Here is a 27,926-nt window from a genome sequence, read left to right as displayed (position 1 = left end):
TTAAGTGTGCCTTGTTTAATGTAGATCTTGTTCAAGATTTTAGTTATTCTTAATTAGAATTAGTGAAACAATTATGATCAGATGACCCTGGTTTCAAACACTGAGCAAATTTTGTTAATATTCCTTGGGGATAAGAAAGGTATGTGATGCATTTCAGTGCGAGGCCAATCTGTTATGTCCTCAGTGTTGTTGAATTTTCGACTGGTTTCCGCTGCTCTTTAATATGTCACAGACCATTTTTTAGTGAATGGACCCTGGGTCAAAAGTTTCTCCATTCTAGAGAGTTCAGCTGGCCTTACGGAGACTTCTGAGTTTCTGAGAATCCTTAACAGGATGACAAAATATTAATTCTTTCAGTCATGCAGTCTCAGAGTCATTCAGCTCAGAGTGGGCCCTTCAGCCCATCATGGTAGATACAGTCATGAGGAAAACTTCCGGCAGATTGGCCTTCATAAATCAAAGTACTGAATACAGGAGATGGAATGTTATGATGAAGTTGCTTCTGACATTGCTAGAGACTAATTTAGAGTACTATGTGCAGTTCTGGGTTGCCTATCTACAGGAAGATATCAATAAGATTGAAAGGATAAAGAGAAAATTTGCAAGGATGTTGCTGCGACTTGAGGACCTGAATTATAGGGAAAGGCTGACTATGTTAGGGTGTTACTCCCTAGAACATAGGAGAATGAGAGGAAATTTGATAGAAGTATGCAACTATGAGGGGTATAGACAGGGTGAATGTAAGCAGGCCTTTTCCACTGAGGTTGGGTGAGAGCAGATCAAGAGGTTGCAGGTTTAGGATGAAAGGTGAAATATTTAATGGGAACTTGAGGGGGAACTTCTTCACTCAGAGAGTGGTGAGAGTGTGGAACAAGGAGCCAGAGCAAGTCATGGATGTGGGTTCAATTTCAACATTGAAGAGAAGTTCGGTGCAGGTCACTGGAACTAGGCAGAATAACAGTTTGGCATGGACAATATGGGCAGGAGGGGTTGTCCCTGTGCTGTAGTGCTCTATGTCTCTATGATCATGCCAAACTTTCCACCTGTCTACAGGAATCCCATTTGCCTGCTTATGGACTGTATCTTTCTATGCCTTGCCTATCTAAGTGTCTGTCTAAGCATTGGAAGAAGATGACGCCAGTCTTGTTCAGTCTTGAACGATCTTGATCAATGCTTTAAGCAGTGAGAACAGTGAGAAATGGAGTCGTTTATGACTTCGTGCTCATCTCCGTGCTTCTTGACCTATGGGGCATAGCTCACCAAACCTCACCAAAATCCCTCCGAGACAACAAAGCACCAGATCACTCAATTAACCTGAAAACACACCAGCGACATGTAAATCACAGGTTCCAACAGTAGCAGAGTCATATTTCAACAAAGAAGATGTAAAAGAAGTTTTATGAATTGTCTGGCATATGTCATAAAACTTCTTTTACATCTTCTTCTTTGAAGATTGAAGAAGACTGAAATCTGCAGTTCATGTTATGATGTGTTGCTGGCTTCTGGTTGTTCCTTTTTTTATTGTTATTTTATGTGATTGTGATCGAGGTGGATTGGCTCTGTGCCCTACAGTCAATGAACAAAACAGCACTAAATTGACCTGAATTAAAACTGAAGTGAACATTCCAGACTGTTTCATTAGTCTGATGTTTCATATTCTGTGTTCTTGTTTGTTTTTTTTGCCGTTTGTGTGATTCGTTTCTTTGCGCCTTGGGTATTTGATGATTTCTTTGAACAGGTTCTATGGTGTTTCTTTGTTTCATGGCTGTCTACAGGAAGGCAAATCTCATTGTTCTATACTGCATATGTATGTACTTTAACTTGAATCGATGAATCTTTGAAAATGCTTCTTAAATGTAGTGATGGTATCTGATTCCTCTATCTCACTGTGCAGCCAGTCAAAATTAGAATCAGGTCTATTATTACTGCCTTATATGATGTTAAATTTGATGTTTTGCAGTGCCTGCTGTGCAAAGATATAAAATTACTATGAATTTCAAGATAAATAAGTAGTACAAAGGAAAGGAATAATGAGGCTCCTGGACTCATGGGTTCTGATGATGGAGAAGAAGAAGCTGTTCCTGAATTGTGACTGTGTCTTCAGGCTTTTGTACCTCTTCTCTGATGGTAGTAATGAAAAGAAGGCTTGTGCCAGAAGGTGGAGATACTTTGAGAAGATACCACCTTCTTGAGGCACTGTCTCTTGAGGATGGCCTTGATGGTGGAGAGGCTCCGGATACTCACCGTCACTATATAAAAATTAAACCTACGAGATTTTGTAGATGCTGGAAATGCAAGGATGGGTGGGGTATGAAGTGCAGTTGGTGGACAATGGAAGCATGCAGAATAATAATTCAGCACAGATTAGATGGGCTGAAAGGCCTGTTTCTGTGACGTAGTGTTCTATGACTCTATGTCCTTTCCACCTTTCTACATGAATGCCATTTGCTTGGATCAGGATGGGTGAAAATTCCCGATGAAAGGTCATTTCAGAGAGAATAGTTCCTGGGTATCAACATCTCTGAGGATCAATCTTGGGACCAACATATCAATGTAGACACAAGGACAGCACCTCGTTGGCTAAATTTCATTCAGAGTTTGAGAAGATTTGGTATGTACCAAAGAGACTTGCAAATTTCTACAATCTACAAATTGTACAAATTTGTACTGTGGAGAGCATTCTAACTGGCTGCATCACCATCTAGTACTGAGGGGGTGGGGAATCTCAACGGGATGGAAAAAAGCTGCAGAAAGTTGTAAACTCAGTCAACTCCATCATGGGCAGTAGCCTCCCCAGCATCCAGGACATCTTTAAGGGTGATGCCTCAAAAAGTCAGCATCCAACATTAAGGACCCACATCACTGAGGACATGCCCTCTTCTCATTGTTACCGTCAAGGAGGAGGTACAGGAGCCTGAAGGTACACACTGAGTGATTCAGGAGCGGCTTCTTCCCCTCTGCCATCGGATTGCTGAATGGATATTGAACCTATGAACACTACCACACTACTGTTTACAGTTTTTATTATTATGTCTTGCAATTTACTGTTGCCACATAACAAAAAAAATCACGACGTATGCCATTTATATTAAACCTGAATCTGATTATTATTGCTTTACATAGATGCCACCTGACCTGCTGAGTTCCTCCAGCATTTTGCATGTGGTACTGTGTAAAAAACTTACCCCCTCAATCAGAAAATACTGGAAACACTCAGCATGTCAGTCAGCATCCAGCAGATGGGCCAAATGACTGTGTGCTGTAAATTACTGGTCGTTGATCTGCCGGTCAGCTGATTCACTTGGAGATTGTTTTTGGATAACTTCTGCTTCATTTTGTGCAAGGTATAATTACCTCTGATATCAGTGCCGAGAAAATTGAAGATAGTTTCTTTCGGAGATGCTTCTAATCCTAATTGATTATTGGTAAGCAGTAAAAAATGATTGCAAACTTGTCAGCCACTAAAACTCAAAATCAATATAAATCCTCACAAAAACCTCTTACAAAGTCCAATAAGAAGCAATAAACTCATAGATTAGATCAAAGCCAATTTGTTCACTCACACTTCCTTCATTTACATTCTTATCATGTTAATCAGACTGGAATTCTTTCAGTAAGACTTATTCCTTATTAATAAGATGAACCTGTATGTGTCTGTGAGTGTGTATGTGTGTGTCCCTGTGTGTGTGTGTATTTGTGCATGTGTGCCTCTGTGTGTGTGTGTGTGTATGTTGCTATCTGTTTCTGACTTCACATGCACAGTATGTTGTTTGTGTATCTGTATACCTGTATGTGTGTGTTTGTGCATGCACACATATGTGTGTGGGTGTGTATAGTACTGTGCAAATGTCTTAGGCACATATACATAGCTAGGGTGCCTAAGACTTTTGCACAGTACTGTTTTGTCAACATGGAGTGGAGAGTGAGTTTGTAAATCTGGTGGGAGCACAGGATGTTGGAAATGGTGAGGGTGGGACACTGTGGGATGGGTGTGGGACAGATGGCAGAGAAGGAGTGCCAGGTGCTGGGGGGGGTGGTGGGGGACGGTGGTGAAGTGGGTACAGACACACTCAGCTCTGATTCACCAGGCAAGGTCATTTAATTCCAAGCAATTGGTTTATTGATCATTACATAATGTCTCTCTGGTGCTTCCCGCTCCCTCCCCTTTTCCTAACCATAATTCCCCTCTCCCTGCCCCCTTCCCACTCTCAGTCCACAATATCAGAATCAGGTTTATCATCACTCACATATGTCATGAAATGTGTTTTTTTTGCAGCATCAGTACAGTGTAATACATAAAATGACTTTAAATATGTGCCTAAGACTTTTGCACAGTACTGTATCTGTGTGTGTGTGTGTGTGTGTGTGATAGAGAGAGGGAGGAAGAGAGTGAGAAACAGTGTCTGGATCACAAAACAGGAGAAAAACTGCAGATGCTGGAAATTCAAGCAACACGCACAACATGCTGGAGGAACTCAGCAGGCCAGGCAGCATCTATGGAAAAGAGTACAGTCGACCCTTCGGCAGGACTGAAGAAAAAAAGCTGAGGAATAGATTTAGAAGGTGGGGGGAGTGGGGAGAGAAACACTAGGTGATGGGTGAAACTTGGAGGGGGAGAGATGAAGTAAAGAGCTGGAAAGTTGATTGGTGAAAGAGACAGAAGGCCATGGAGGAAAGAAAAGGGGGAAGAGCAGCAGAGGGAGGTGATGGGCGGGCAAGGAGATAAGGTGAAGGGGGAAAGGGGATGGGAAATGGTGAAGGGGGTGGGGGGCATTACTGGAAGTTTGAGAAATCGATGTTCATGCCATCAGGTTGGAGGCTACCGAAGTGTAGCTCCAACTTGACACTGGAGGAGGCCATGGATGGGCATATCAGAATGGGAATGGGACGTGGAATTAAAATGGGTGGCCACTGGGAGATCCTGCTTTCTCTGGCGGACAGAGCATAGATGCTCAGCAAAGCCATCTCACCAATGTTCAAGATGCCGCATGGGGGGGGGGGGGGGCGGGGGGGGGTGGTGTGTGTGTGTGTGTGTGTGTGTGTGTGTGTGTGTGTGTGTGTGTGTGTGTGTGTGTGTGTGTGTGTGTGTGTGTGTGTGTGTGTGTGTACGTGAGGCCCTAAACCAGCACATGCATAAAAATCCCCTTCCCCCTCCCCTCTTATTCTATTCCCCACTCTGGCATTTTACCACTTCTCACCTGCCTACACCTCCCACGGGTCTCCTTCTCCTTCCCTTTCCCCTATGGGCCTCTCTCCTCTCCTATCAGCCCTTTGCCTTTCCTACCCACCTGGCTTCACCTATCACCTTCTAGCTATCCTCCTGCCCCTCTCTCCACCTTTTTAATCTGGCATCTTCCCCCTTCCTTTTCAGTCCTGACGAAGGGTCACTTCCATAGATGCTGCTCGACCTGCTGAGTTCCACCAGCATTTTGTGTGCGTTACTGTGTATCTTAGCTTGAAAGTGTATGTTTGTGTGTTTGTGTGGGAGATTTGTGTATACATAAATGTTTACAGAAGCATGGATGTGCATTTCTTTGTGGGTGCACATTTAATGTATTTGTGATGTGATGCAAGTCTACACAGTAGTTTCATGGTGACTGCATCACTTTACAGCACCGGTTGTAAAAGGCGGCATGGTAGCATAGAGGTTAGCAAAGGGTTTTACAGTATCGGTAATCCGGTTTCAACCATAAGGAGTTTGTACGTTCTCCCCGTGAGCACACAGGTTTCCTCCAAGTGCTCCAGTTTCCTCCCACAGTCCAAAGATGTACCGGTCAGTAGGTTAAAATAGTCATTGTAAATTGTCCCGTGATTAGACTAGGATTAAATTGGAGGGTTGTTGGTTGGCGCAGTTTGAAGGGCCAGAAGGGCCTATACCTATTCCGTAGCTCACAAGTATATAAATAAATAAATTCCCATCAGCTCCTTCCAAACTCTACTATGGGAATTGAACTTGGGTCACCTGTCGTGTAAAGAGCAGTGATAACCATTGCGCTACCATGCCGCCCTATTAATCTAGTTTTAATATGAATGTCATAGTCTTGTTGGGCTGAGGAGCCTGTTTCCAGGATGTATCTCCCTGTGATGCCTCTGGCCAGAACCAGAATCAGAATCAGGTTTAATGTCACTGGCTTACCGTATGTCACGAGATCAGTTGTTCTGCTCAGCGGTGTGCATTGCAATACACAATAATAATAATAAACCGATAACTTACGATAAGAAGTACATATAAAATAATTAAATTAAGTAAGTAGTGTAACAAGAGAGTAAAAAGTGAGGTAGTGTTCATGGGTTCATTGTTCATTCAGAAATCTGATGGCAGAGCAGAAGAAGCTGTTCCTAAAACGTCGAGTGTGTGGCTTCTTGCTCCTGTATTTCTCCCTGAAGATAGTAATGAAAAGAGGGCATGTCCTGGGTGATGGGGATCCTTAAAGATAGATGCTGCCTTGTTAAGGTATTGCCTTTTGAAGGTGCCCTTGACAGTGGGGAGTCCAGTGTCCATGATGGGGCTCATTTCAAACAAACTCTGCCTGTTGACAGCGAAGTGTTTTGAAGTGTTCTGTTGCTGTGTCTTTGAAATGCACTCAAGCTGATCCAGCACTGATTTATTAATCATCAAGTATAATGGATTATTGATCAAGTAATCATTCAGTGTGTTTCCACTCGTGAAAGGCAGTGCTTTGAAATGTTTGAAGATACTCCTCATGGAAGATCTCTGCTGGGAGTGATGTGCATCTTTCATGTCCCACAAGAAGGGGCAGGGAGGGAATCCCTCCGTAGGGTGCCGCGGCTGGGGACTGAAGAGAGATGTCTATGGTCTTCAAAGTTTAGGAAATCCCACGGCTGACCAGGAAAAGATATTTCAGCAGTGTCAGAGTCTTAAACAAACAGAGATGTTGGTGAGGCTTCATATGTACATTTCTGGTGAGAATCAGAATAATGTTTATCATCACTCATATATGTCATGAAGTTTGTTTTGCAGCAACAGTATGATTGGTAGTCCATCATAGTCAACAATGACAGGAGACCTGTGTGGGAGAGGTTTTAAAGTGGAAAGTCCGTTGCACCGGGGCAATTCCACCCTCTCGGCCTTCGAACTCTGCGTTCAATAGTACAGGTAGTCATCACAAATGGGGGTCTGCTCTGTTTACAGTGGATGGCCTTGATGTCTTCATCATGCCCTTTGCTCTCCGTGGAACATTGCAGTACCCCCTTCCTGGCCGTTGGATCTCACTGTTGATCTCATCTGCCCAGTCCGCCAGAGCTAGGACAGGCATATCCCCATCTCACCGGGGTGTGAGGCCCGCTGACTACTCTCGCCTGCTTTAGCCGCCTGTCTAAACGGTATGCCGGGGTGTGGCCGCTGTCACGTGCGAACAAGCTACTTGAAGCCACAGTTAAGAGCTGAGAGTCCAGTGGTGACCGAAGGTGAGTGTCCAGAATGGACACGACAAGAACAATCACCAGAGGAGCTAACTAACCGTGGACACCCCATACACTCCCGTGGAAGCAGTACAGAGCATAAAGTAGAACGTTTCTGAGCTACAATAAGAAATATATAAAATATAAATAAGTAGGCTTTTGGCATATTGCCCTTTATAACTCAGAGTATCAGAGTTGGGGTGTTATGTTAAAGTTGTAAAAGACATGGTGAGGCCTAATCTGGAGTATTGTGTGCAGTTTTCAAGAGGCTGCAGAGGAGATTTACCAGGATGTTACCTGAATTAGAGAGTATTTTTTATGAGGGGAGGTTGAGCGAGCTAAGGCTTTTCTCTTTGATCGAAAGGAGGATGAGAGATGACTTGATAGAGGTGTAGAAAATGCTAAGAGGCATAGATAGAACGGTCAGCCACAGAATGGCTAATAACAGGGGTATTATTTTAATATTAACAGGAGCATCAACTGAAGGAAAGTATAAGAGGGATTTCAGAGGTAAGTTTTTTTTACACAGAGGAACACCCTGTCAGGGTAGTGATAGATGCAGATATAAAAGGGACATTTAAGACTCAGATAGGCACATAGATGACAGAAAAACAGAGGGCTAAGTAGGATGGAAGGTTTTAGATTTTCAAGTTAGATAGAGTAGGTTAAAAGATGAACACAACATCATGGGCCAAGGGGCCTGTACTGTGGTGTACGATTTAACATTCTGTGTTTTTAGTTCTATTGATGGTTTACACAGCACACACCTGCCTCAGTTTCAGTGAAGTCACCAGGGACTGCTGGTGCTGGACTATGGAGAATAAACAAGGTATCAGTGGAACTCGGCAGGACGAGCAGCATCGGTGGCAGGGTGGCGAGGGGATGCGGTGGAAATGGACAGGACATTTCACGTCAAGGCCCATCAGCTGGACTGGAGAGTCATCCAGTGTGAAGAGGTGGAGTGAAGGTGTGGAGCAAGAGCTGGCAGGTTATAGGTGAACCCAGATGAAGGGGGCAACTCACAGCTTCTGTTGACAATCACTATTCACACCCTCCAACCCCATTTGTGATTTTCAACAGAAGTGTTTTAAACAAAGGGCCCAAAGCATTTTTGACGAACCCTGCCACCCATCCCACAATCTCTTAGACCCACTACCACCAGGAGCGAGGTACAGGATCATCAGGACTAGGACTGCCAGACTGGGGAACAGCTTCTTCCCTCAGGCTGTGAGAATAATGGATACCCAGCAACCACCGAGGTCTCATCACTAGGACAGCGACTGTTTACCTGTGCTGCACACTATGTGGACTTTGAATTATTAACTTAATTATGGTAATATTTTGTTTTATGTGCTGTGTGTGATATATGCTTTGTGGGTGCACCATGGTCTTGAGGAACATTGTTTCATTTGGTTGTATATATGTACAGCTTGAAGGAAATAAACTTGAAGTTGAACTGGAACTTGAAAGGTTGACTGACCATTTCTCTCCACAGATGTTTACTGACCCATTGAGTTCTTCACAAACAAGGGAAAGTCTGCAGATGCTGGAATTCTGAGTAACACACACAAAATGCTGGAGGAACTCAGTAAGCCAGGCAGCATCTATGCAACATAGAAAAATAGAAAACCTACAGCACAATACAGGACCTTCGACCCACAAAGCTGTGCCGAACATGTCCTTACTTCAGAAATCACCTAGGGTTACCCATAGCCCTCTATTTTTCTAAGTCTCCTCTGCATCCTTTCTATGGCTTCCACATCTGGTTGAGGCAACCAGAATTGAGCACAGCACTCCAAGTGGAGTCTGACCAGGGTCCTATATAGCTCTCGGCTCCTGAACTCAATCCCACGACTGATGAAGGCCAATGCACCGTATGTCTTCTTAACCACAGAGTCAACCTGCACAGCAGCATTGAATGTCCTATGGACTTGGATCCCAAGATCCTTCTGATCATCCCTCTATGTTCCAGCTACAGGTCAATGGAACTAGGCATATTAATAGCTTGGAATGGACTTGACAGGCCCAGTTTTGCATCCCATCAATGTCCCGCTGTAACCTCTGACAGCCCTCCACACTATCCAACCTTTGTGTCATCAGCAATTTTACTAACCCATCCCTCAACTTCCTCATCCAGGTCATTTATAAAAATCGCGAACAGTAGGGGTCCCAAAACAGATCCCTGAGGCACTCCACTGGTTACCGACCTCCACTCAGAATATGACCTGTCCACAACCAATCTTTGCCTTCTGTGGGCAAGCCAGTTCTAGATCCACAAAGCAATGTCCCCTTGGATCCCATGCCTCCTTACTTTCTCAATAAGCCTTGCATGGGGTACCTTATCAAATACCTTGCTGAAATCCATATACACTACATCTATGGCTCTACCTTCATCAATGTGTTTAGTCACATTCTCAAAAAATTCAATCACCTCATAAGGCATGACCTGCCTTTGATAAAGCCATGCTGACTATTCCTAATCATACAATGCTTCTCCAAATGCTCATAAATCCTGCCTCTCAGGATCTTCTCCATCAACTTACCAACCACTGAAGTAAGGCTCACTGGTCTATAATTTCCTGGGCTATCTCTACTCTCTTTCTTGAATAAGGGAACAACATCCGCAATCCTCCAATCCTCCAGAACCTCTCCCATCCCCACTGATGATGCAAAGATCTTCGCCAGAAGCTCAGCAATCTCTGCCCTTGCCTCCCACAGTAGCCTGGGGTACATCTCGTCCGGTCCCAGTGTCTTATCCAACTTGATGCTTTCCAAAAGCTCCAGCACATCCTCTTCCTTAATATCTACATGCTCAAGCTTTTCAGAGCACAGTAAGTCATCCCTATAATCACCAAGATCCTTTTCCATAGTGAATACTGAAGCAAAGTATCCATTAAGTATCTCTGCTATCTCCTCTGGTTAAAAGTACAGTCAACTTTTCAGGTTGAAACCCTTTGGCAGGACTAAGGCCGAAACATCGACTGTACTTTTATCCATAGATGCTGCCTGGCCTGCTGAGTTCCTCCAGTATTTTGTGTGTGTTGTTCTGCTGAGAATTCTTCCATCACTTCGTCTAGGAAAAAAGATTCAGCGAGGCCAGAGGAAGAGGAGGAGTGTGTGGGGCCAGGAATAAGTATGTCACCAGCAACTCTAGCAAATTTCTACAGATGCACCGTGGAGAACATTCAAACTGGTTACATCACCGACCGATACGTAGGGGCCAATGGACAGAATCGGAAAAAGCTGCAGCCCGCTCCTTCAGGGGCACTAATTTCCCTGGCTTTTACCATCTCTGGTGGCCCCAGCACAAGGAGCTTGAAGTGACCCATGATAACAACTGTTATTTTTTGCAAGTTGAACAATACTTAGAGAGTGGTGAAAACATGGAGAATTTTACCATATATTTGCACAGTTTGTTGTCATTTGCGCATTGGTTGAATGCCCAGATTGGTGTGGTCCATTGATTCTGTTATAGTTATTTTTCTATGGATTTATTGAGTATGCCCGAATGAAAATGGATCTCAGGGTTGTAAATGGTGACACATATGTACTTTAATAATAAATTTACTTTGGACATTAACTTTGAGCTGCCAGTGGAAGTGATGGATGTGGGTTTGATTTCAACACTTAAGTGAAATTTAGATGGAAGGGTATGGATGGCTGTGTTCCAGCTGCAGGTCTATGGAACAGGTATATTAATAGTTTGGAATGGACTAGACAGACCGAAGCCCCTGTTTCTGTGCTGTAGTGTCCGGTGACTCCATAACAAAACAGAACACAATAAGCAACAAAACAACAATGGCAAAACAAGTCCTTTTCCTCCCTCCTACCCACACACCCACTCCCATCGTCCTCCAACCCCAGGACAGGATTCTGAGCCTCCAGTTGGCTCACGGACATGCAGACAGTGGGTCTCTGAGTTCCTCAGTGGACTCTCACATTCATACACCCATTCAAAAAGTGGTACCTGTGACAATAGTAAGTCAATGTATGGACTAGGTGGGCCAAAGGGCCTATTTATGTTCTGTAGTTCTCTGTGAATCTAATACTGGATTTTGTCAGAATGTTAATTTTCACAAGATGAAAATTTAACTAGTTCCTTAACCACTACAAAGAGAAAACCCAAGGGACGTCTCCTGGAAATCATTAAGAGCCATCAATAACTTTGAAATGCTTATCCTCCTTCTCATGTGCACATTTCATTATCACCATGAATCAATCGTGCAACTCCAGAGATTACATCTGCTGAACAAGCAGAGCCACGCTGTAAGCTCAGCCAGTGATTTAATGGCTTCGACAGCGTGGAGAGCTCGATACTTCAGAAAGCACACTCTGATTTCTTGTCTTGGAGAAGTGGAATGAGTAGTTTGCTCAGCTTCAAATGAACGAGCTCTCAAGCAACTGCTCTTCTTCCACGGCCAAGACTCAATAGGTTGTGTAGTATCGGATTTATTTATTTTATTTAGAGATACAGTACAGTAACAGGCGCATCCAGCCCAATAAACCAGTGCCACCCAATTACCCCTTGTGACCAATGAACCTGCAAAACCGAATGAGAATCAGAATCAGGTTTATTATCACTGACATACGTCGTGAAATCTGTTGTATTACAGCAGTAGTGGTGGTTGTCCATCATGCCAGGTGATGACAGGAAACCTGTAAAGAGGAAAAGCTGTTGCACTAGGCAGTTTGAGTCTCTTGGACTTCAGAAGTCCAGGTCCAGTGGTACGAATGAGCGTCACAAACTGGGGTCTTCCTCGGTTGTAATGGGTCACTACGATGTCTTCTACACCTTGTCCTGCCCTTCGCTCTCCATGAAGCATTGCAGTACCACCTTCCTGGCCATTTGACCTCATCCTCCCAGTCTGTATGCTCGGACAGGCATGACCCAATCTCACTGGGGTATGAGGCCACCAGCTACCCTCATCTGAGTTAGCCTGCCCGTCGAAGTAGTACAGTGCAAATATAACTACAAATTACCATAAATATACAAAAGTCTTAGGCACATTTATTTAACTAGAGTGCCTAAGACTTTTGCACAGCGCTGTATTTGTCAACAAGTGGAGAATGAATTTGTAAATCTGGTGGGAATAAAGGATGTTGGGAATGGTGGGAGTGGACCACCAGGAGAGGGGTGTGGTACAAGTGGCAGAGAAGGATTGCCAGGGGCAATGGGTGGTGCCAGTGCAGACACACCCAGTCCTGAGACACCAGGCGAGACCACTTAATTCCAAACAATTGGTTTATTAATCATTACAAAATATCTCCCTGGTACTTCTGGTCCTTTTCTCTCGCCCTTCATCTTTTCCCAACCATGATTCCCCTGTCCCAGCCCCCTTCCCACCCTCAGCCCACAATAGAGACCTATCTCAGAATTAGGTTTATCATCACCCACATATGTCATGAAATTTGTTATATATAGCTATATATATGTGCCTAAGACTTTTGCACAGTATTGCATAATATAAGATGAGTTAAGTAGTGCAAAAAGAGAGCAAAATTAGTGAGATAGTGTTCTTGAGTTCATGGTCCATGCTGGATTCTGATGGTGGAGGGAAGAAGCTCTTCGTAAAATATTGACTCTGTGTCTTCAGGCTCCTGTACCTCATCTCTGATGTTCCTGAGCGGTGGGGGTCCTCAGGTGCCACCTTTCTGAGGCATCCTGACATGTCTTTTTTTGGAATGAAGGAGGAAACAGAGAGAACGTACAAACTCCTTACAGACAGCGGCACAATTGAACATGGAGCTATAATAGCCTCATACTAGCCACAACACCATCATGCCAGCTGGCATCGTTGACATTTGGTTCCAGACCCTGCATCACAACTTCTTTCTTATATTTTTGTTTCTATCAGTGAAGAAGAAGAAATTTAATCAGGAAAGCATTTTGTTCAGGTGCACAGAAATCTGTTGGATTAAAATTAAAATATATATTTAATCCTAGAATAAGATGGATAAACTAACAAAAACATTGCATCTCAGAGAATGTTACAAAAATTCAATTTGAACAACTTATGACTGATTTCTCCTGCCACAGAAGGTGGGCTTTCCCAGTGGATACCCACTTCAATTTTACTTCCCATTCCTACTCCGACATGGCAGTCCATGATCCCTCCATTGCCATGATGAACCACACACCATTTGGAGGAATAACATCTCATATGGGTAGCCTCCAGACCGATGGCAGGAACATCGATTAGTCTTACCTCAGGTAATTTTCCCCCTGTCATCCTCGCTCATTTTTCTTTCCCCATTTTGGATTCTCTCTTGTTCCTTCTCTTCTCATCGTGCCATCACCTTCCTTGGGTGACTTTCCTTCCCTTTCTCCCAGGATCCATTCTCCTCTCCTATCAGCTTCCTCCTTCTTCAGGCATTTACTTTTTCCACCTATCACCTCCCAGCTTCTTACTTCATCTCACCTCCCCACCCACCCACCTTAGAACAGAGAACATTTCAGCACAGCCCAGACCTTTCAGCCCACAATGTTATGCTGACCGTTTAACCTACTCTAAGATCAATCTAACCCTTCCTTCCCACACTGCAAAACACACAAAATGCTGGAGGAGCTCAGCTGGCCAGGCAGCATCAATGGGAATAAAGTACAGTTGAGGTTTTGTGCCGAAACCCTGCATCTGCAGATTTTCTCTTGATTGTGATTTGCCTCCCACATTGCCCTCGATTTCTCCATCATCCATGTGCCTATCTAAGAGTTACTTAGAAATTCCTAACGTATCTGCTTCTACCACAATTCCTGGCAGGGTGCTCCTCACACCTACCACTCTCTGTGTAAAGATCTTACCGACTAACGAAGGCTAACACATCATATGCCTTCTTAACAACACTATCAATTTGTGTGGCAACTTCCTCCTCACCTGGTCTCACTTATCACCTGCAGCTTGCACTCCTCTCCATCCCTCCTCCTTTCCTTCTGGTCATGATGAAGGGCCTCGGCTACTGTTAATTCATCTGCATAGATGTTGCCAAAGATGCTGAGATTTTCCAGCGTTCTGTGTGTGTTTCTCTGGATTTCCTGCATCTGCAGAATCTCTCGTGTTTATAACAGCTCTCAGATGTAGAACAAACTGCTTGCTTTGCTTTAGTTCCAACCTTGAACTATGCATCACTGCCTTAGTGGCTGATGTATCTGTACTCAATGCTGCATCTGTACTTCAGTTAAATTCTTGTTTTCTGGGTAATATGTGACCTTGGCCACCATAATGTAAACCATCACACCTAACTGTGTTAAAATTCAGCTGCCTATTCTGCAAGGTTACCAAGGTGACTTCTTCCTCAGGAAGGAGTATGTCTGTCAGTTTCGATCCATCTGCAAATTTAAAAGCTGTTTCTTATTCCAAAGTTCACAATTTTAGCATGAATTAAAATTCAAAATTCAAAGTAAATCTATTATCAAAGTAGATATCTTTCACCATATACTATCCTGCAATTTATTTTCTCTCAGGTATTCACAGTAAATATTGGTGTAGTGGTTAGCGTGACACTTTTACACTCATGGTGTCGCAGTTCAGAGTTCAATTCCGGCATCTTCTGTAGGGAGTCTCTGTACAGTATGTCCTCTCCTTGGAATGTGTAGGTTTTCCCCAGGTCCTCCGGTTTCCTCCCACCATCCAAAGACGTACTGGATAGAAACATAGAAACATACCCAGCACAATACAGGCCTTCGGCCCACAAAGCTGTGCCGAGCATGTCCTTACCTTAGAAATTACCTAGGGTTACCCATAGCCCTCTAGGGTAGGTTATTTGGTCATTGTAAATTGCTCCATGATTAGATCATGGTTGCTCAAAGTTGTCGACGGTTGCTGGGGGTAAAAAAGGCTTATTCAGCCTATATCACTGAATAAATAAAGAAACAGAACAGAATGAATGAAAAAAACTCCACACAAACAGACAAACAATGTGCAGAGGAAACAAATTGGGCAAATTCAAAAGATTATAAGACAAAATATTATTAATAAATAAATAAATATCCAGAATATGATTTGTCATGTCCTTTAAAGTGAGTCTATAGATTATGGAATCAGTTCTGAGCTAAGGCTGTGAAGGTATCCTCGCTGGTTCAGGAGCCAGGTGGTTGAACGGTAATAATTGTTCCTGAACCTGGCGGTGTGGGACCTAAAGCTTCGATGTCACTGTATAATCACTGTTGCCCTTCTGGAACCTCATCTCCCAACTTCTGCCACCCCCTCCTGCTGGACATCGACTCCACATTGTCTGCTCAGTATTCATTTGCTCTGATCTTTATATCAAACAATTTTTGAAATCCTCTTTGAAACAGAGTTGCATGAGGTTTCTTGTATTATCCATTTCCACACTCGGAATTACAGTTTCATTGATGTTGGTCAAGCAAAGAGTTCTCTTTTGAAATTCATTGCTGCAATTGCATTTTAATCACTTTTCCAATTCCAACACTTCTACAGCATCACAATATTAATTGGCCGTTGTTCTCCAGGCATGCTTAGACTATCAATGCGGTGTGTACTGTCTACGAAATGTTCCACCAGGCTCAATGAGTCCATTTAGTATCAGAGAGTGTATACAGTATACAACCTGAAACTCCCTACCCGAACCCTTCACAGACATCCACAAAACAGAAGAGAACCCCAAAGAATGAATAAGAGAAAACTGTTAGAACTGTTTAATATCAGAGAATGCAAACTGAAACTCCAAAGAATGATTGGCAGAAAAATATTAGAACCCCAAAGCCCCCCCACTCCCTCCCATGCACAAGCAGCAGCAAAGCGACTTCCCTCCCCCAGTTGTTCCAGCAGGAAACATCAGCAACCACCACCCACCAAGCAGGTAATAGCCAAGCCGCAGAGTCCATGGTCTGCAGTCCAACAAAAACTATAGTCCATAACCTAGTGTTTCAGCATGCCACGGGCTCTCTCTCTCTCTCACTAACAACATATGGAGAGATGTCACCCTTTCCACAGTGAGAGGGAGACCAATAGATTGCTGCTTCAGTGTTATAATCTGAATGCTTATTCGAGCTCAACCAACTTGAGAACCAGCAGACTCTCCCCCACCTCCATGGAGAGGGAGAGAGAGGGAGGGAGAGGGAGGGAAGGAGGGAGAGGGAGAGAGGGAGGGAAGGAGGGAGAGGGAGAGAGAGAGATCGCCCGAGTGCAGAGGCCTCTGATGGCTGCACCCACTGTCTCAATGTTCCCGTTGACAACACCAGCGAGGAATGGAGTCACCCGCAGGAGCTGCCCGAGGCTGCATTCCCCAAAGGCCCGAAGGTGCATATCTTCCAGGCTGCTCCTGGAGTTAGCAAGAAAGCAAGGCCACTTGGTGAGCTCCCAAAGCAGGGACCCACTGCCGTGTAGAACCACAGTTTGAGTGTAGTTGTAGATCATGGACTCCAACAGGACCCCAGACACCTTGAGAATGAACATTAAAGAGAGGAATTTAAGCTGTTTTGCAGATGAGTTCAATGAAGTCAACCCCCATCCCAATGTTATGGAGTTCCAAATTCAAAGAACAATACAACATGGATACAGGTCCTTTGGTCCAACCAGTCCATACCAACCAAGCTGCCCCCCCCACCCCCAACTCATCCCAATTTCTTGCATTTGGACCATATCCCTCTAAACCTTACCCCTCCATGTGCTTCTCAAGTGATACTATTGTATCTGCCTCAACCACTTACTCTGGCCATCTTATTCCATATACTAAACCTATGCCCCCGCCATTTTGGATTCCCCTATCTTGGGGGAAGGACTGTTACCACCAATCTTATTAATTTCAAGTTTAATTATCATTCGGCCATACATGAAGACCCATGAACACAGCCAAAATGAACAGCCAAGGTACAAGCACAACAGCAACAGTCATTCACTGCACAAGACACATATAGTGCATATAAGATAGCAAGTAACCAACAGTCACACAAAAAATACATATATAGCCAAAGTCCCTGAGTAACATGTCCTGTAAATTGATGGTCCATGGGTGCTATCGGCAAGAAAAAGCATTGCTCAGCAGTCCACAGATACATGCAGCCTGTCATTCCACCAATCGAACACGGGGGGAGGGCAGCAGACAATGGGAAGGGCCATCCTCCCTAACCCAGCATGGACACCATGCTATGCTGCCTCCAGCATCTTGCAAGAGGCAAGCCCATGGCCTGAGGCCTAGTCCTCACTATAAATGAGGCCATACAGCCCCCTTACCATCTGTCTCACCAACAATCAACGGAAACATACCTGCAGTGTTTTACACGATCAATGTCTAACAGGGTCTTGCGAACACAAGATAAATGTCCAAGTCAACCATTTGCTGTTAGATTGCCCCAACGCTTTCACTCTGATGCCTTCCTGTATTAAGCACTAACACGGTTCACACCATGCCCAGCTGCTCCAGCTCCTCCACCACTGACCCACAGTACCCAAAGTTCGTAATGTCCAGCATTGCCTTGTGATTGTAAAAGAGATGCTTAAAAAAAGACAACAACGCATTTGATTGTCCCCGAGAGGCCACTACACATTAATTGTATGGACTAATTGCTGAATGGACAGCATGCGGTAGGGTCCAGTCCCAGAGCAAATCAAAGCAACGGAGCCCAGGTCCTAGAGCAAGGAACCCTATGCTTGGATGAATGAAATGCCAGGCCGGATTGAAAAGGCAGGGAGTCGGGACCAGAAGGGAGGGTCCTGCTGGTTCTGCTCGCTCTTCCACAACATTTACTCAACTCTGCACTGAGGCTGGGTCAGAATTTATAGTAACTTTTATGTCATTGCACTGTATCACTGCTGTAAAACAACAAATTTCATACCTTGGAATTCAGTGACAATAAACCTGATTTTGTATCTGATCTTTGATCTACTCTGAGTTTCCGTGCAATTATGAAGAAAGGACAGCAACACCTCTACTTCCTAAGGAGTTTGCAAAGATTCAGCATAAGATCTAAAACTTTGACTAACTTCTATAGATGTGTAGCGGAGAGTATATTGACTGGCTGCATCACAGCCTGGTATGGAAACACCAATGCCCTTGAATGGAAAATCCTACAAAAAGTAATGGATATGACCTAGTCCATCCCAGGTAAAGACTTCCACACCATTGCGCATCTCTACATGGAACGCTGTTGCAAGAAAGGAGCATTCATCATCAGGGACCACCACAACCCAGAACATGCACTCTTCTCGCTACTGTCTTCAGGGAGAATCTACAGGAGCCTCAGGACCCATGCCACCAGGGTCAAGAGCAGTTATTACCCCTCAACCATTAAGCACTTGAACCAGAGGGGATAACTTCACTTGTCCCACCACTGAAATGTTCCCACAACCTATGGACTCACTTTCAAGTACTCTACAACTCATGTTCTCAGTATTATTTATTTATTATTATTACTACTACTATAATTATTATTTGTATTTGCACCATTTGTCTTCTTTGGCACACTGATTGCCAATCTTCGTGTGCAGATTTTCATTGATTCAATTGTATTTCTTTGTTCTACAGTGAATGCCTGCAAGAAAATGAATCTCAGGGTTGTTTATGGTGACGTATACATACTTTAACAATAAATTTACTCTGAATATTGAACTTGGAATTTTTAAGCCACTGTTCATTGTTCAGTGTTAATTCTTAACTCTAGTTTACAGTCAGAAAGTGTTATTCCTGGAATTATATGTACATCTTTCTAAGTGTTTTCTAACAGTTTTCTAGTATTGTGTTTCCATCCCTAATCTAATCTTAACATTGAAACTCATTTTACAACTGTACATTCATTCTGTGTCAAATTGGTGGCCTCTCTCACTTCTCCCCTTCTTGCACAGTCACTCAGTTTTTGATGACTGCCTGCTCCGGGCAGGTTTACAGCTGTGCCATATTCTTTCCATTCCTTGATGGTTGACTTAACTGTCCTCCAAGGGATATTCGGTGACTTGGAAATTTTCTCGTATCCGTCTCCTGACTTGTGCTTTTCAAGAACATTTTTACAGAATTGTTTGGAGTGTTCTTTTGTCTTCATGGTGTAGTTTTTGCCAGGATACTGACTCACCGGCAGTTGGACCTTCCAGACGAGGGCATATTTTTACTACAATCAATTGAAACACCTTGACTGCACACAGATGACATCCATTTCACTAATTATGTGACTTATAAAACCAATTGTCTACACCAGTGATGATTTAGTGTGTCATATTAAAGGGGTGTGAATACTTATGCAATCAATTACTTTTTGCTTTATATTTGTAATTAATTTAGATCACTTTGTAGACACAAGTTTTTTTCTGTTGAGCAGTGTCACAAAAAAGCCAAATTAAATCCATTGCGATTCAATGTTGTAAAACAATAAAACATAAAGACTTCCAGCAGAGACTACTTTTTCTCGGCACTGTAGATTCTTGATTAGCCAGGGCATGAAAAGTGGAGAATGCAGGAGAATGTGACTGAGAGGAAAGTTGGATCATGATGAAATGGTGGAGCAGACTCAATGGGCCAAATGGCCTAATTCTCCTCCTAAATCTTATGGTCTAATGGTCTTATACAGAAAGACAGACAGATGGACAGACATGCACACACACACATGCCATATAACTACACACATAAACACACAACCACACAGACACATAAACAGACTCAAAAACCACGTGGATACAGCAACCAGGATTCAATTCCTTCTGCTGTCTGTAAGGAGTTTGTACATCTTCCCTGAGACTAGGTAGCCTTCAGTTTCCAGCTGCTCCAGTTTCCTCCCAAATCCCAACGACGTACAGGCTAGTAGTTAATTGATCACTTAGGCGTGATTGGGTGGTTCAGCTCATTGGGCCTGAATGACTTGTTACAGTGCTGTATCGCCAAATAAATAAAGCACAGACACACCCTAACTAGAAAACAAAAATGCAACACAGACACACAAAATAGACTGCAACTCACTAATATACAGAAACGCACAAGAACTCACACACGCACACGGACACAGACACAGAGAAGAACTCGTATGCGCGCGCACACAGACAGACACACACACACACACACACACACACACACACACACACACACACACACACACACACACACACACACACACACACACACACACACACACACACACACACACACACACACACACGTGATGGAATAAATCCCGACATTCGTATGACCACATAGAATAAAGCAGGCACCTGCACCCACTCCATCTCCGGCTGAGTCAGAGTCAACACATTCTGGACACAATTGGCATCAGGAAGCAAAGCGAGGAAGGAAACATCAAATGTAATCAGAGATGTCAAAGATGATGGTGCATCTGCCAGACAGAAATGAATTGAACTGATCTGAGAAAGGCTCCTCAAAGTACAAAGGATAATTGAGAGAATGATAGAACAGGTTCTGAGTTCCAGCACCTCAATCCGTACACCAGGAGCATACATATCAGAGAGGGAGAGGATGGCAGATTAAAGAGCTCTGACTGTTGCCTGCAGTTGACTTTAGTGAGAGATTTTTAGTCTCAGGTGCAATGAATGAAGAAAGACTTTAACACAGAAACGCAAGGACAGATGAAAGAACATGACAGGCAAGAGGCGCAAAATCACCACTGAATACAGATTTGAAACAAGGAGCCAGCAACACACACACACACAGATGGAGAAGCTCCCAGAAAGGGTGGTTAATTTCCTCGCAAAGGTCAAGGAACAACTGAGTACTACAGTGGATTCCTGTTCATTGCAGCACATCGGGACCAGTGCAATTTGGCCCAATCACACAGTTGCTCCTATTGCTGAAAATTCATGGAAATAGTTTAAAAGGTATAAAAAAGACAAACTACCATTTAACTAAATAGCAAATGATGTATTTAAATGAAATTCAGGACAAATTAGAATGCTACCAATGCTAATAAAGTACTAGAAGACTGCATATTAGTTCCTAATAGTCATCAAATGAGGAACTCATCAAGTGTATGCTGCCATGCTCTTTTGATTGACTGTAAATAAACAAAATCATTGCAGACACCAAGTGCAGATAATGGACTGCCTTCATACAATGATTTCAAAGTAGGTATACACAATACAGCCCGAAAATTCGCCCTCCCAGGCAGCCACGAAACAAAGAAGCACCATGGAACCTATTTAAGGAAAAACATCACACTCCCAATGCACAGAAAAAAAGAGCAAGTCACACAAACAGCAACTAACATGGAGAATATTAAATAACAAACTGCAGAGTCCCTGAAACAGTCCAGGAGCTACAGCTGCCAAGTCCGTTCTGTCTAGAGCTGTGTCGATGACTGCAGGCCACAACCACAGAGACAGTTCCACACAAAACTCCTCAATCAAGTCAAGCAAATCGCAAAAAGGAGTAACCGGAAACACATGGAACATGAACTGAAGAGTCCTCCAAATAAACGAGACCACAGCCATGGAGTACATTCAGCATCAAACTGTGGAGTCCCCCGACAAAGAATCCCACAGCGACGAGCAAGTTAGAGCGGTCGAATGCAGACAGACAGACCTGAGCACGCACTCGCCTTCTGCTCTCACTCTCATTGATTTGAATTTTGCTCGACACTTTAATCAGTGAGGAGTACCGTAAGCTCACATTCCGCCTTTAAGTAATGATGGCCGCACACTCTACTCTCAACCTCACCAAATTCCTCAGGAGACAGCTAAAGTGCCAGATCGCTCAGTCGACCCAAAAATGATTTCATCCTCCAAATCTTCATTTCATTGTCATACTCAAGGTGATTGTCCATACCTTTAAATTGTTTGTTGCTCCTGACTCGTTGAAGCTCATTTTCATACTTACTCCAGGCCATTTCTGGTAGCCTCAGCCTGAATGCTTGAAACAACAGTGAGCAAAACAGTTCTGAACTGTCTTACTGCTTATTACTCCTCAACTATCAGTGACAAAACTCAGACTATTTGAACACAAACACACTTATCTGATCTTATTCAAAAGTTACAGTCTAAGCACAGTGCATCATTTAACAACTGTACAATTGCCCGCAACTGATGCTAGTTCGATAGAAACTGTTTGGCAAAGTCTTTTGTCCCAATTAAGCAGCACAGTGTCCCAAAAATGAACCAAGGAAATTCTGGCTATTTTCTTCATTAGTTTTTGTTCTTTATAAATTGTCCAAAATAAGCTGCTGCCCAATTGAATGGAATCCATTGTATTGTCTTAATCACAAGAGATCTGCAGACGCTGGAAGCCTTGGGCACTGTCAGGTATGAGGTACAGGAGCTTGAAGCGCACACTGAAAGTTTTAGGAACAGTTTCTTCCCCTCCGGCAACAGATTTCTGAATGGTCCATGAAACCATGAACACAACCTCACTATTTTTGCTCTCTTTTTGCTCCACTTATTTTATGTACATGTCAGTGATAATAAATCTGATTCCAAATGATGCCTACAAAACACTTTAGAAACCCGGCAGTCGACGTTCCGGTCCAAAATCCTTTGTTTCCAGCCCAGTGATCACCTCTGTTACTGCAACATACTGTGAATGCAGGAAATCTGAAATGAAACTGAAATGAAATTTCTAAGGTAGGGACATGTTCAGCACAACTTTGTGGGCCAAAGGGCCTGTATTGTGCTATAGGTTTTCTATGTTTCTATGAAACAGAAAGTGCTTCAAATACTGAGCATGTCAGGCTGTGGAGACAGAAACAGCCATCATGTTGAAGCAGAGGATAGTGGGTATGTGGAACAAGTGGCCAGATCATATGATGGAGGTCGATGTAGGCTAGTTTCTGTCCTTCCAATGGAAGTAGACAAGGCCAGAGATTAATAAACCTCAGTGACAAAAGCAGGAAGAAAAGATGGAAGAAAAGGAGAAGTCTGTGACTAAAGAGAGAAGAGATGGATTGGCTGGAGAAGAGACAGTCTGAAATAGAGCCAAAGGGTTATACGCAGGGAAACAGGTCATCCAACCCAACTTATCCGTGCTGACCAAGATCACGGCTTGCAATGGGACCTGGACCATCTGGAAAAATGGGTTGAAAAATGGCAGATGGAACCTAATGCAGACAAGTGTGAGGTGTCACACTTCGGTAAGACAACCAGAGTCGGTCTTACACAGTGAATGGTAGGGCATTGAGGAGTGTGGTAGCACAAAGGGTTCTGGGAATACAGGTCCATAATTCATTGAAAGTGGTGTCATTAGTAGATAGGGTCATAAGAAAGCTTTTGGCATATTCGCCTTTATTAATCATTGTATTGAGTACAGGAGATAGGATGTTATGCTGAATTTGTAAGAGATATTCGTGAGGCCTAATTTGGAGTAATGTGTGCAGTTTTGGTCACCTACCTTCAGGAAAGATGTAAATAACGTTGAAAGAATGCTGAGAAAATTTACAAGGATTTTGCTGGGTCTGGGGGACCTGAGTTATAAGGAAAGATTGAATAAGTTAGGACTGTATTGCCAAGAATATCGAAGGGCATTTGATAGAGGTATCCAAAATTATGAGGGGTATAGACAGGGTAAGCATAAGCAGGTTTTTTCCACTGAGGTTGGGTGGGACTACAACTAGAGGCTATGGGTTAAAGGTAAAAGGTGAAAAGTTTAAGGGGAGCATGAGGGGAAACCTCTTCACTCAGAGGGTCATGAAAGTCTGGAACGAGCTGCTAGCATAAATGTTGCCTGCAAGCTCGATTTCAAAGTTTAAGATAAATTTGGGTAGGTATGCCGATGGCAGGAATATGGAGAACTATGGGCTGCATGCAGGTCAATAGGAAACAGCAGTTTAAATGGTTTGGCATGGACTGGTTGGGCCACTGTAATTCTGTATGACTATTCTCTATGACTCTAATATGTCTACACAGCTACTCTCATTGTGGTGCCTGACCTGTTGAGTTCCTCCTGCATTTTCAGATTCAGATTCAGATTCAGTTTATTGTCATTTAGAAACCACAAATGCAATGCAGTTAAAAAATGAGACAACGTTCCTCCAGAATGATATCACAAAAGCACATGACTAAACAGACTACACCAGAAAATCCACATAACGTTCGGCAAACCCCAATCCAGAGTCCGGAGATGCTGCTGCGTATTAATATCACGCTACCATCTTAGCGCATTCCCCGGAAAGGAGCTCCAAATCCACCAGACAAAACAAGACCAAAATCTAAAGCTACAAGACCTGCACAGAACCACATAGTTACAACAGTGCAAACAATAGCATAATTGATAAAAAAACAGACCATGGGCACAGTAAAAATAGTCCAAAGATGTTAAAAGACTATAAGTTCAAAAGAAATCACCACACAGTTTCCACAAGTCCCCAGGGTCCCGACAGGCTCGCCATCCCACGCTGGAGGCAGAAGGGAATAGCCCCGCTAGGGACTTCCACGGCGCCACCCGACTCAGCCTCACAGACGCAGCACACACTGAAAGCGACCTGACCGCAGCGGACTCCGAGTCCGTCGAACCTCCGAGCTGACGACCATCCCCTCCGGCACAGTTTCTCCGAGCACCATCCTCTGCCGAGCGTACTAAGACGGCCCCGCCATCAGCCATCGGCAACGCGACCCCGAGGAATGGAGACTTGTTCTTCCCAGCAGAGTCCCAGACCTCACAGCAGCAGCAGCAATGAAGAAGGCCTTCCTGGAGATTTCCCAATGTTCCTCCATGCTCCCACATCCATTTTCAATGGATTATGATTGCACACGGCACCCCACTTCACAAATAACAGATAATCAGCTCCGGAATGCCCACTGCAAGCTGCGTCGCGCCGCCATCTTGGAAATCTTTGTGTGTGATGCTAGTCCCACTTGCCTGCATTTCAAAGATTTAAAGATTCAGACTACATTTATTACCAAAGAATGTATACAGAATACAACTCTGAGAATTGAACTCCCGCAGGCAGCCACAAAACAAAGAGATGCCATGAAAACTGTTCAAGAAAAGATCAAAACCCCAACGCACAGAACAGGAACAAATTACACAATTACACAAAACAGCAAAAAGTGAGTGGACAACCATAGAGTAAATAGTATATGTTTTATCCATAACCCTAGTCTAAAACACTCCTATCACAGTACCTCATAGATGGTGTTAATGTACCAACCTCCATTGTATGATCTGCAATGTGTTCATGTCCTCCATCCTCTGCTTCAAAATGTTTCCCCTCCTTCACCTCTCGCGTTAAAACTGTCTGCTCAAGTTTTAGATTTGAGGTGGTGTGAGGATTGTCGATGCCACATCGTCATATTTTCAGTTAACATCCATCTTGTGGTGCTCTCTGTGAAATTATATTGAGGGCAGAGCAGGATTCCAATGTCAGTACACCATTGCAGGGTTTCCAGGGGCGGGCACTGGGGTGAAGAGTGCCAGCAAGGATGCACAAGAAAGACTGTGTGATGTTAAACACCCACTGTTGCAAGCCCCTGCATCTTCTTGGCTGTTTGGCAATGTAAGTGCCATCAGTGTTGGTATACAAAGTGGGAATTAATAACTGCCTAACCCATGCTGTCCCTCTCCTGGGAGTGTGTGATGGGACAGTGTAGAGGGAGTTTCACTCTGTATCTAACTGTCCCTGTCCTGGGGGTGTGTGATGGGACAGTGTGGAGGGAGCTTCACTCTGTATCTAACTGTCCCTCTCCTGGGAGTGTGTGATGGGACAGTGTAGAGGGAGCTTCACTCTGTATCTAACTGTCCCTGTCCTGGGAGTGTGTGATGGGAGAGTGTAGAGGGAGCTTCACTCTGTATCTGACTGTCCCTGCCCTGGGAGTGTGTGATGGGCCAGTGTAGTCTTACTTGATATATGGGATAGGAGAGGACAGTGGATCATGGAATGAAATGAAAAAGATTATTTTTCAGTTGTATGGACCATATCTCAAGTATGTAGAGAATTGTCCTGTCTATTTAAGGAATGATATTAATGTGTTGGAAACAGTTGAGAGGAGAGTCACAGTACTGATACCTGGAATAGGTAGCCTGTCTCACGAGGAAATCAAACACACAAAGCACATACCTGCTGGAGTTAGAGGGGATTTGATTGAAGCATTAAATATTCTAACAGTGTAGCTGTGGAAAGAATGCTTCCTCTGGTGGGAGAGCTTAGGACAAATGGCTATGGCTTAGAAATAAGAGGTCACAGATATAAGGTAAATTCCATTCTCTCAGAGGTGAATGGGCATTTGAAATTCTCCTCCACAAAGGATTTTGGAAGCAGAATTTGAATGTACTTCAGTCAGCGGCTAGACAGATTCCCGATAAACAAGCACTACATAAGGTCAGCAGTGATACAGTTCACATTATAGTCAGATGTGCCACGATCTTTTTAAATGGTAGACATTGTCAACATGTGGAAAAATATTGCTATTCCTTCACTGTCACTGGGTCAGAATCCTGAACTCTTCTGCCTAACATCACTGTAAATAGTCAGTCCCTCCACAACCACTCTATTGTGGCAGAAGAGTGGATGGGCTAAATGCATTGATATTTGCCTTTATTAGTTGGAACACTGAGCTCAGGAATCAGGAAGCTATATTGCAGCTTTATAAAACTCTAGTTAGGCCACATCTGGTGTGTTGCATACAGTTCCCATTGCCCCATTATACAAAGGATGTTGAGGCTTAGGAGAGGGTGCTCCAGGATGTTCCAGACCCAGCCAGTCACCCTCTACCACCACTCTTCTCCACCTTGTGGAATTAGTCTTCACCTTTAACAATTTCTCCTTTGGCTCCTCCCACTTCCTCCAAACTAAAGATGTAGCCATGGGCACCCGCATGGGTCCTAGCTATGCCTGCCTTTTTGTCGGCCATGTGGAGCAATCTATGTTCCAAGCCTACACCGGTATCTGTCCTCCTCTTTTCTTACATTATATCAACGACTGCATCGGTGCTGCTTCCTGCACACATGCTGAGCTCGTCGACTTCATTAACTTCGCCTCCAACTTTCACCCCGCCCTCAAATTCACCTGGTCTATTTCTGACACCTCCCTCCCCTTTCTAAATCTTTCTGTTTCTATCTCTGGAGACAGCCTATCCACCGACGTCTACTACAAATCTACTAACTCCCACAGCTACCTAGACTATTCCCCCTCCCACCCTGTCCCTTTCTCTCAATTCCTCCGCCTCCACTGCATCTACTCTCAGGCATTCTAGGACAAAGGAGATGTCTTCCTTTTTTAAAGAAAGGGGCTTCCCATCATCCATATCAACTCTGCCCTCCATCGCGTCTCCCGTATTTCACGCACCGCTGCCCTCACCCCATCCCCCCACCAGCCCACCAGGGATAGAGTCCCCCTGGTCCTCACCTATCACCCTACCTGCCTACAGATCCAACGTATAATCCTCCGTAACTTCCGCCACCTCCTACGTGATCCCACCACCAACCACATCTTCCCCTCTTCCCCACTCTCAGCTTTCCATAGGGATCGCTCCCTACGCGACTCCCTTGCCCATTCATCCCCCCCATCCCTCCCCACGGACCTCCCTCCGGGCACTCATCCCTGCAAACGGAAGAAGTGCTACACCTGCCCCCACACTTCTTCCCTCACCACCATCCCAGACCCCAGACAGTCCTTTCAGGTGAGGCAC

This window comes from Hemitrygon akajei, chromosome 5 (assembly GCF_048418815.1).
Source record: "Hemitrygon akajei chromosome 5, sHemAka1.3, whole genome shotgun sequence".
NCBI classification, from domain to species: Eukaryota; Metazoa; Chordata; class Chondrichthyes; order Myliobatiformes; family Dasyatidae; genus Hemitrygon; species Hemitrygon akajei.
The sequence above is the reverse complement of the archived record's forward strand: the minus strand, read 5'-3'. Positions refer to the sequence as shown.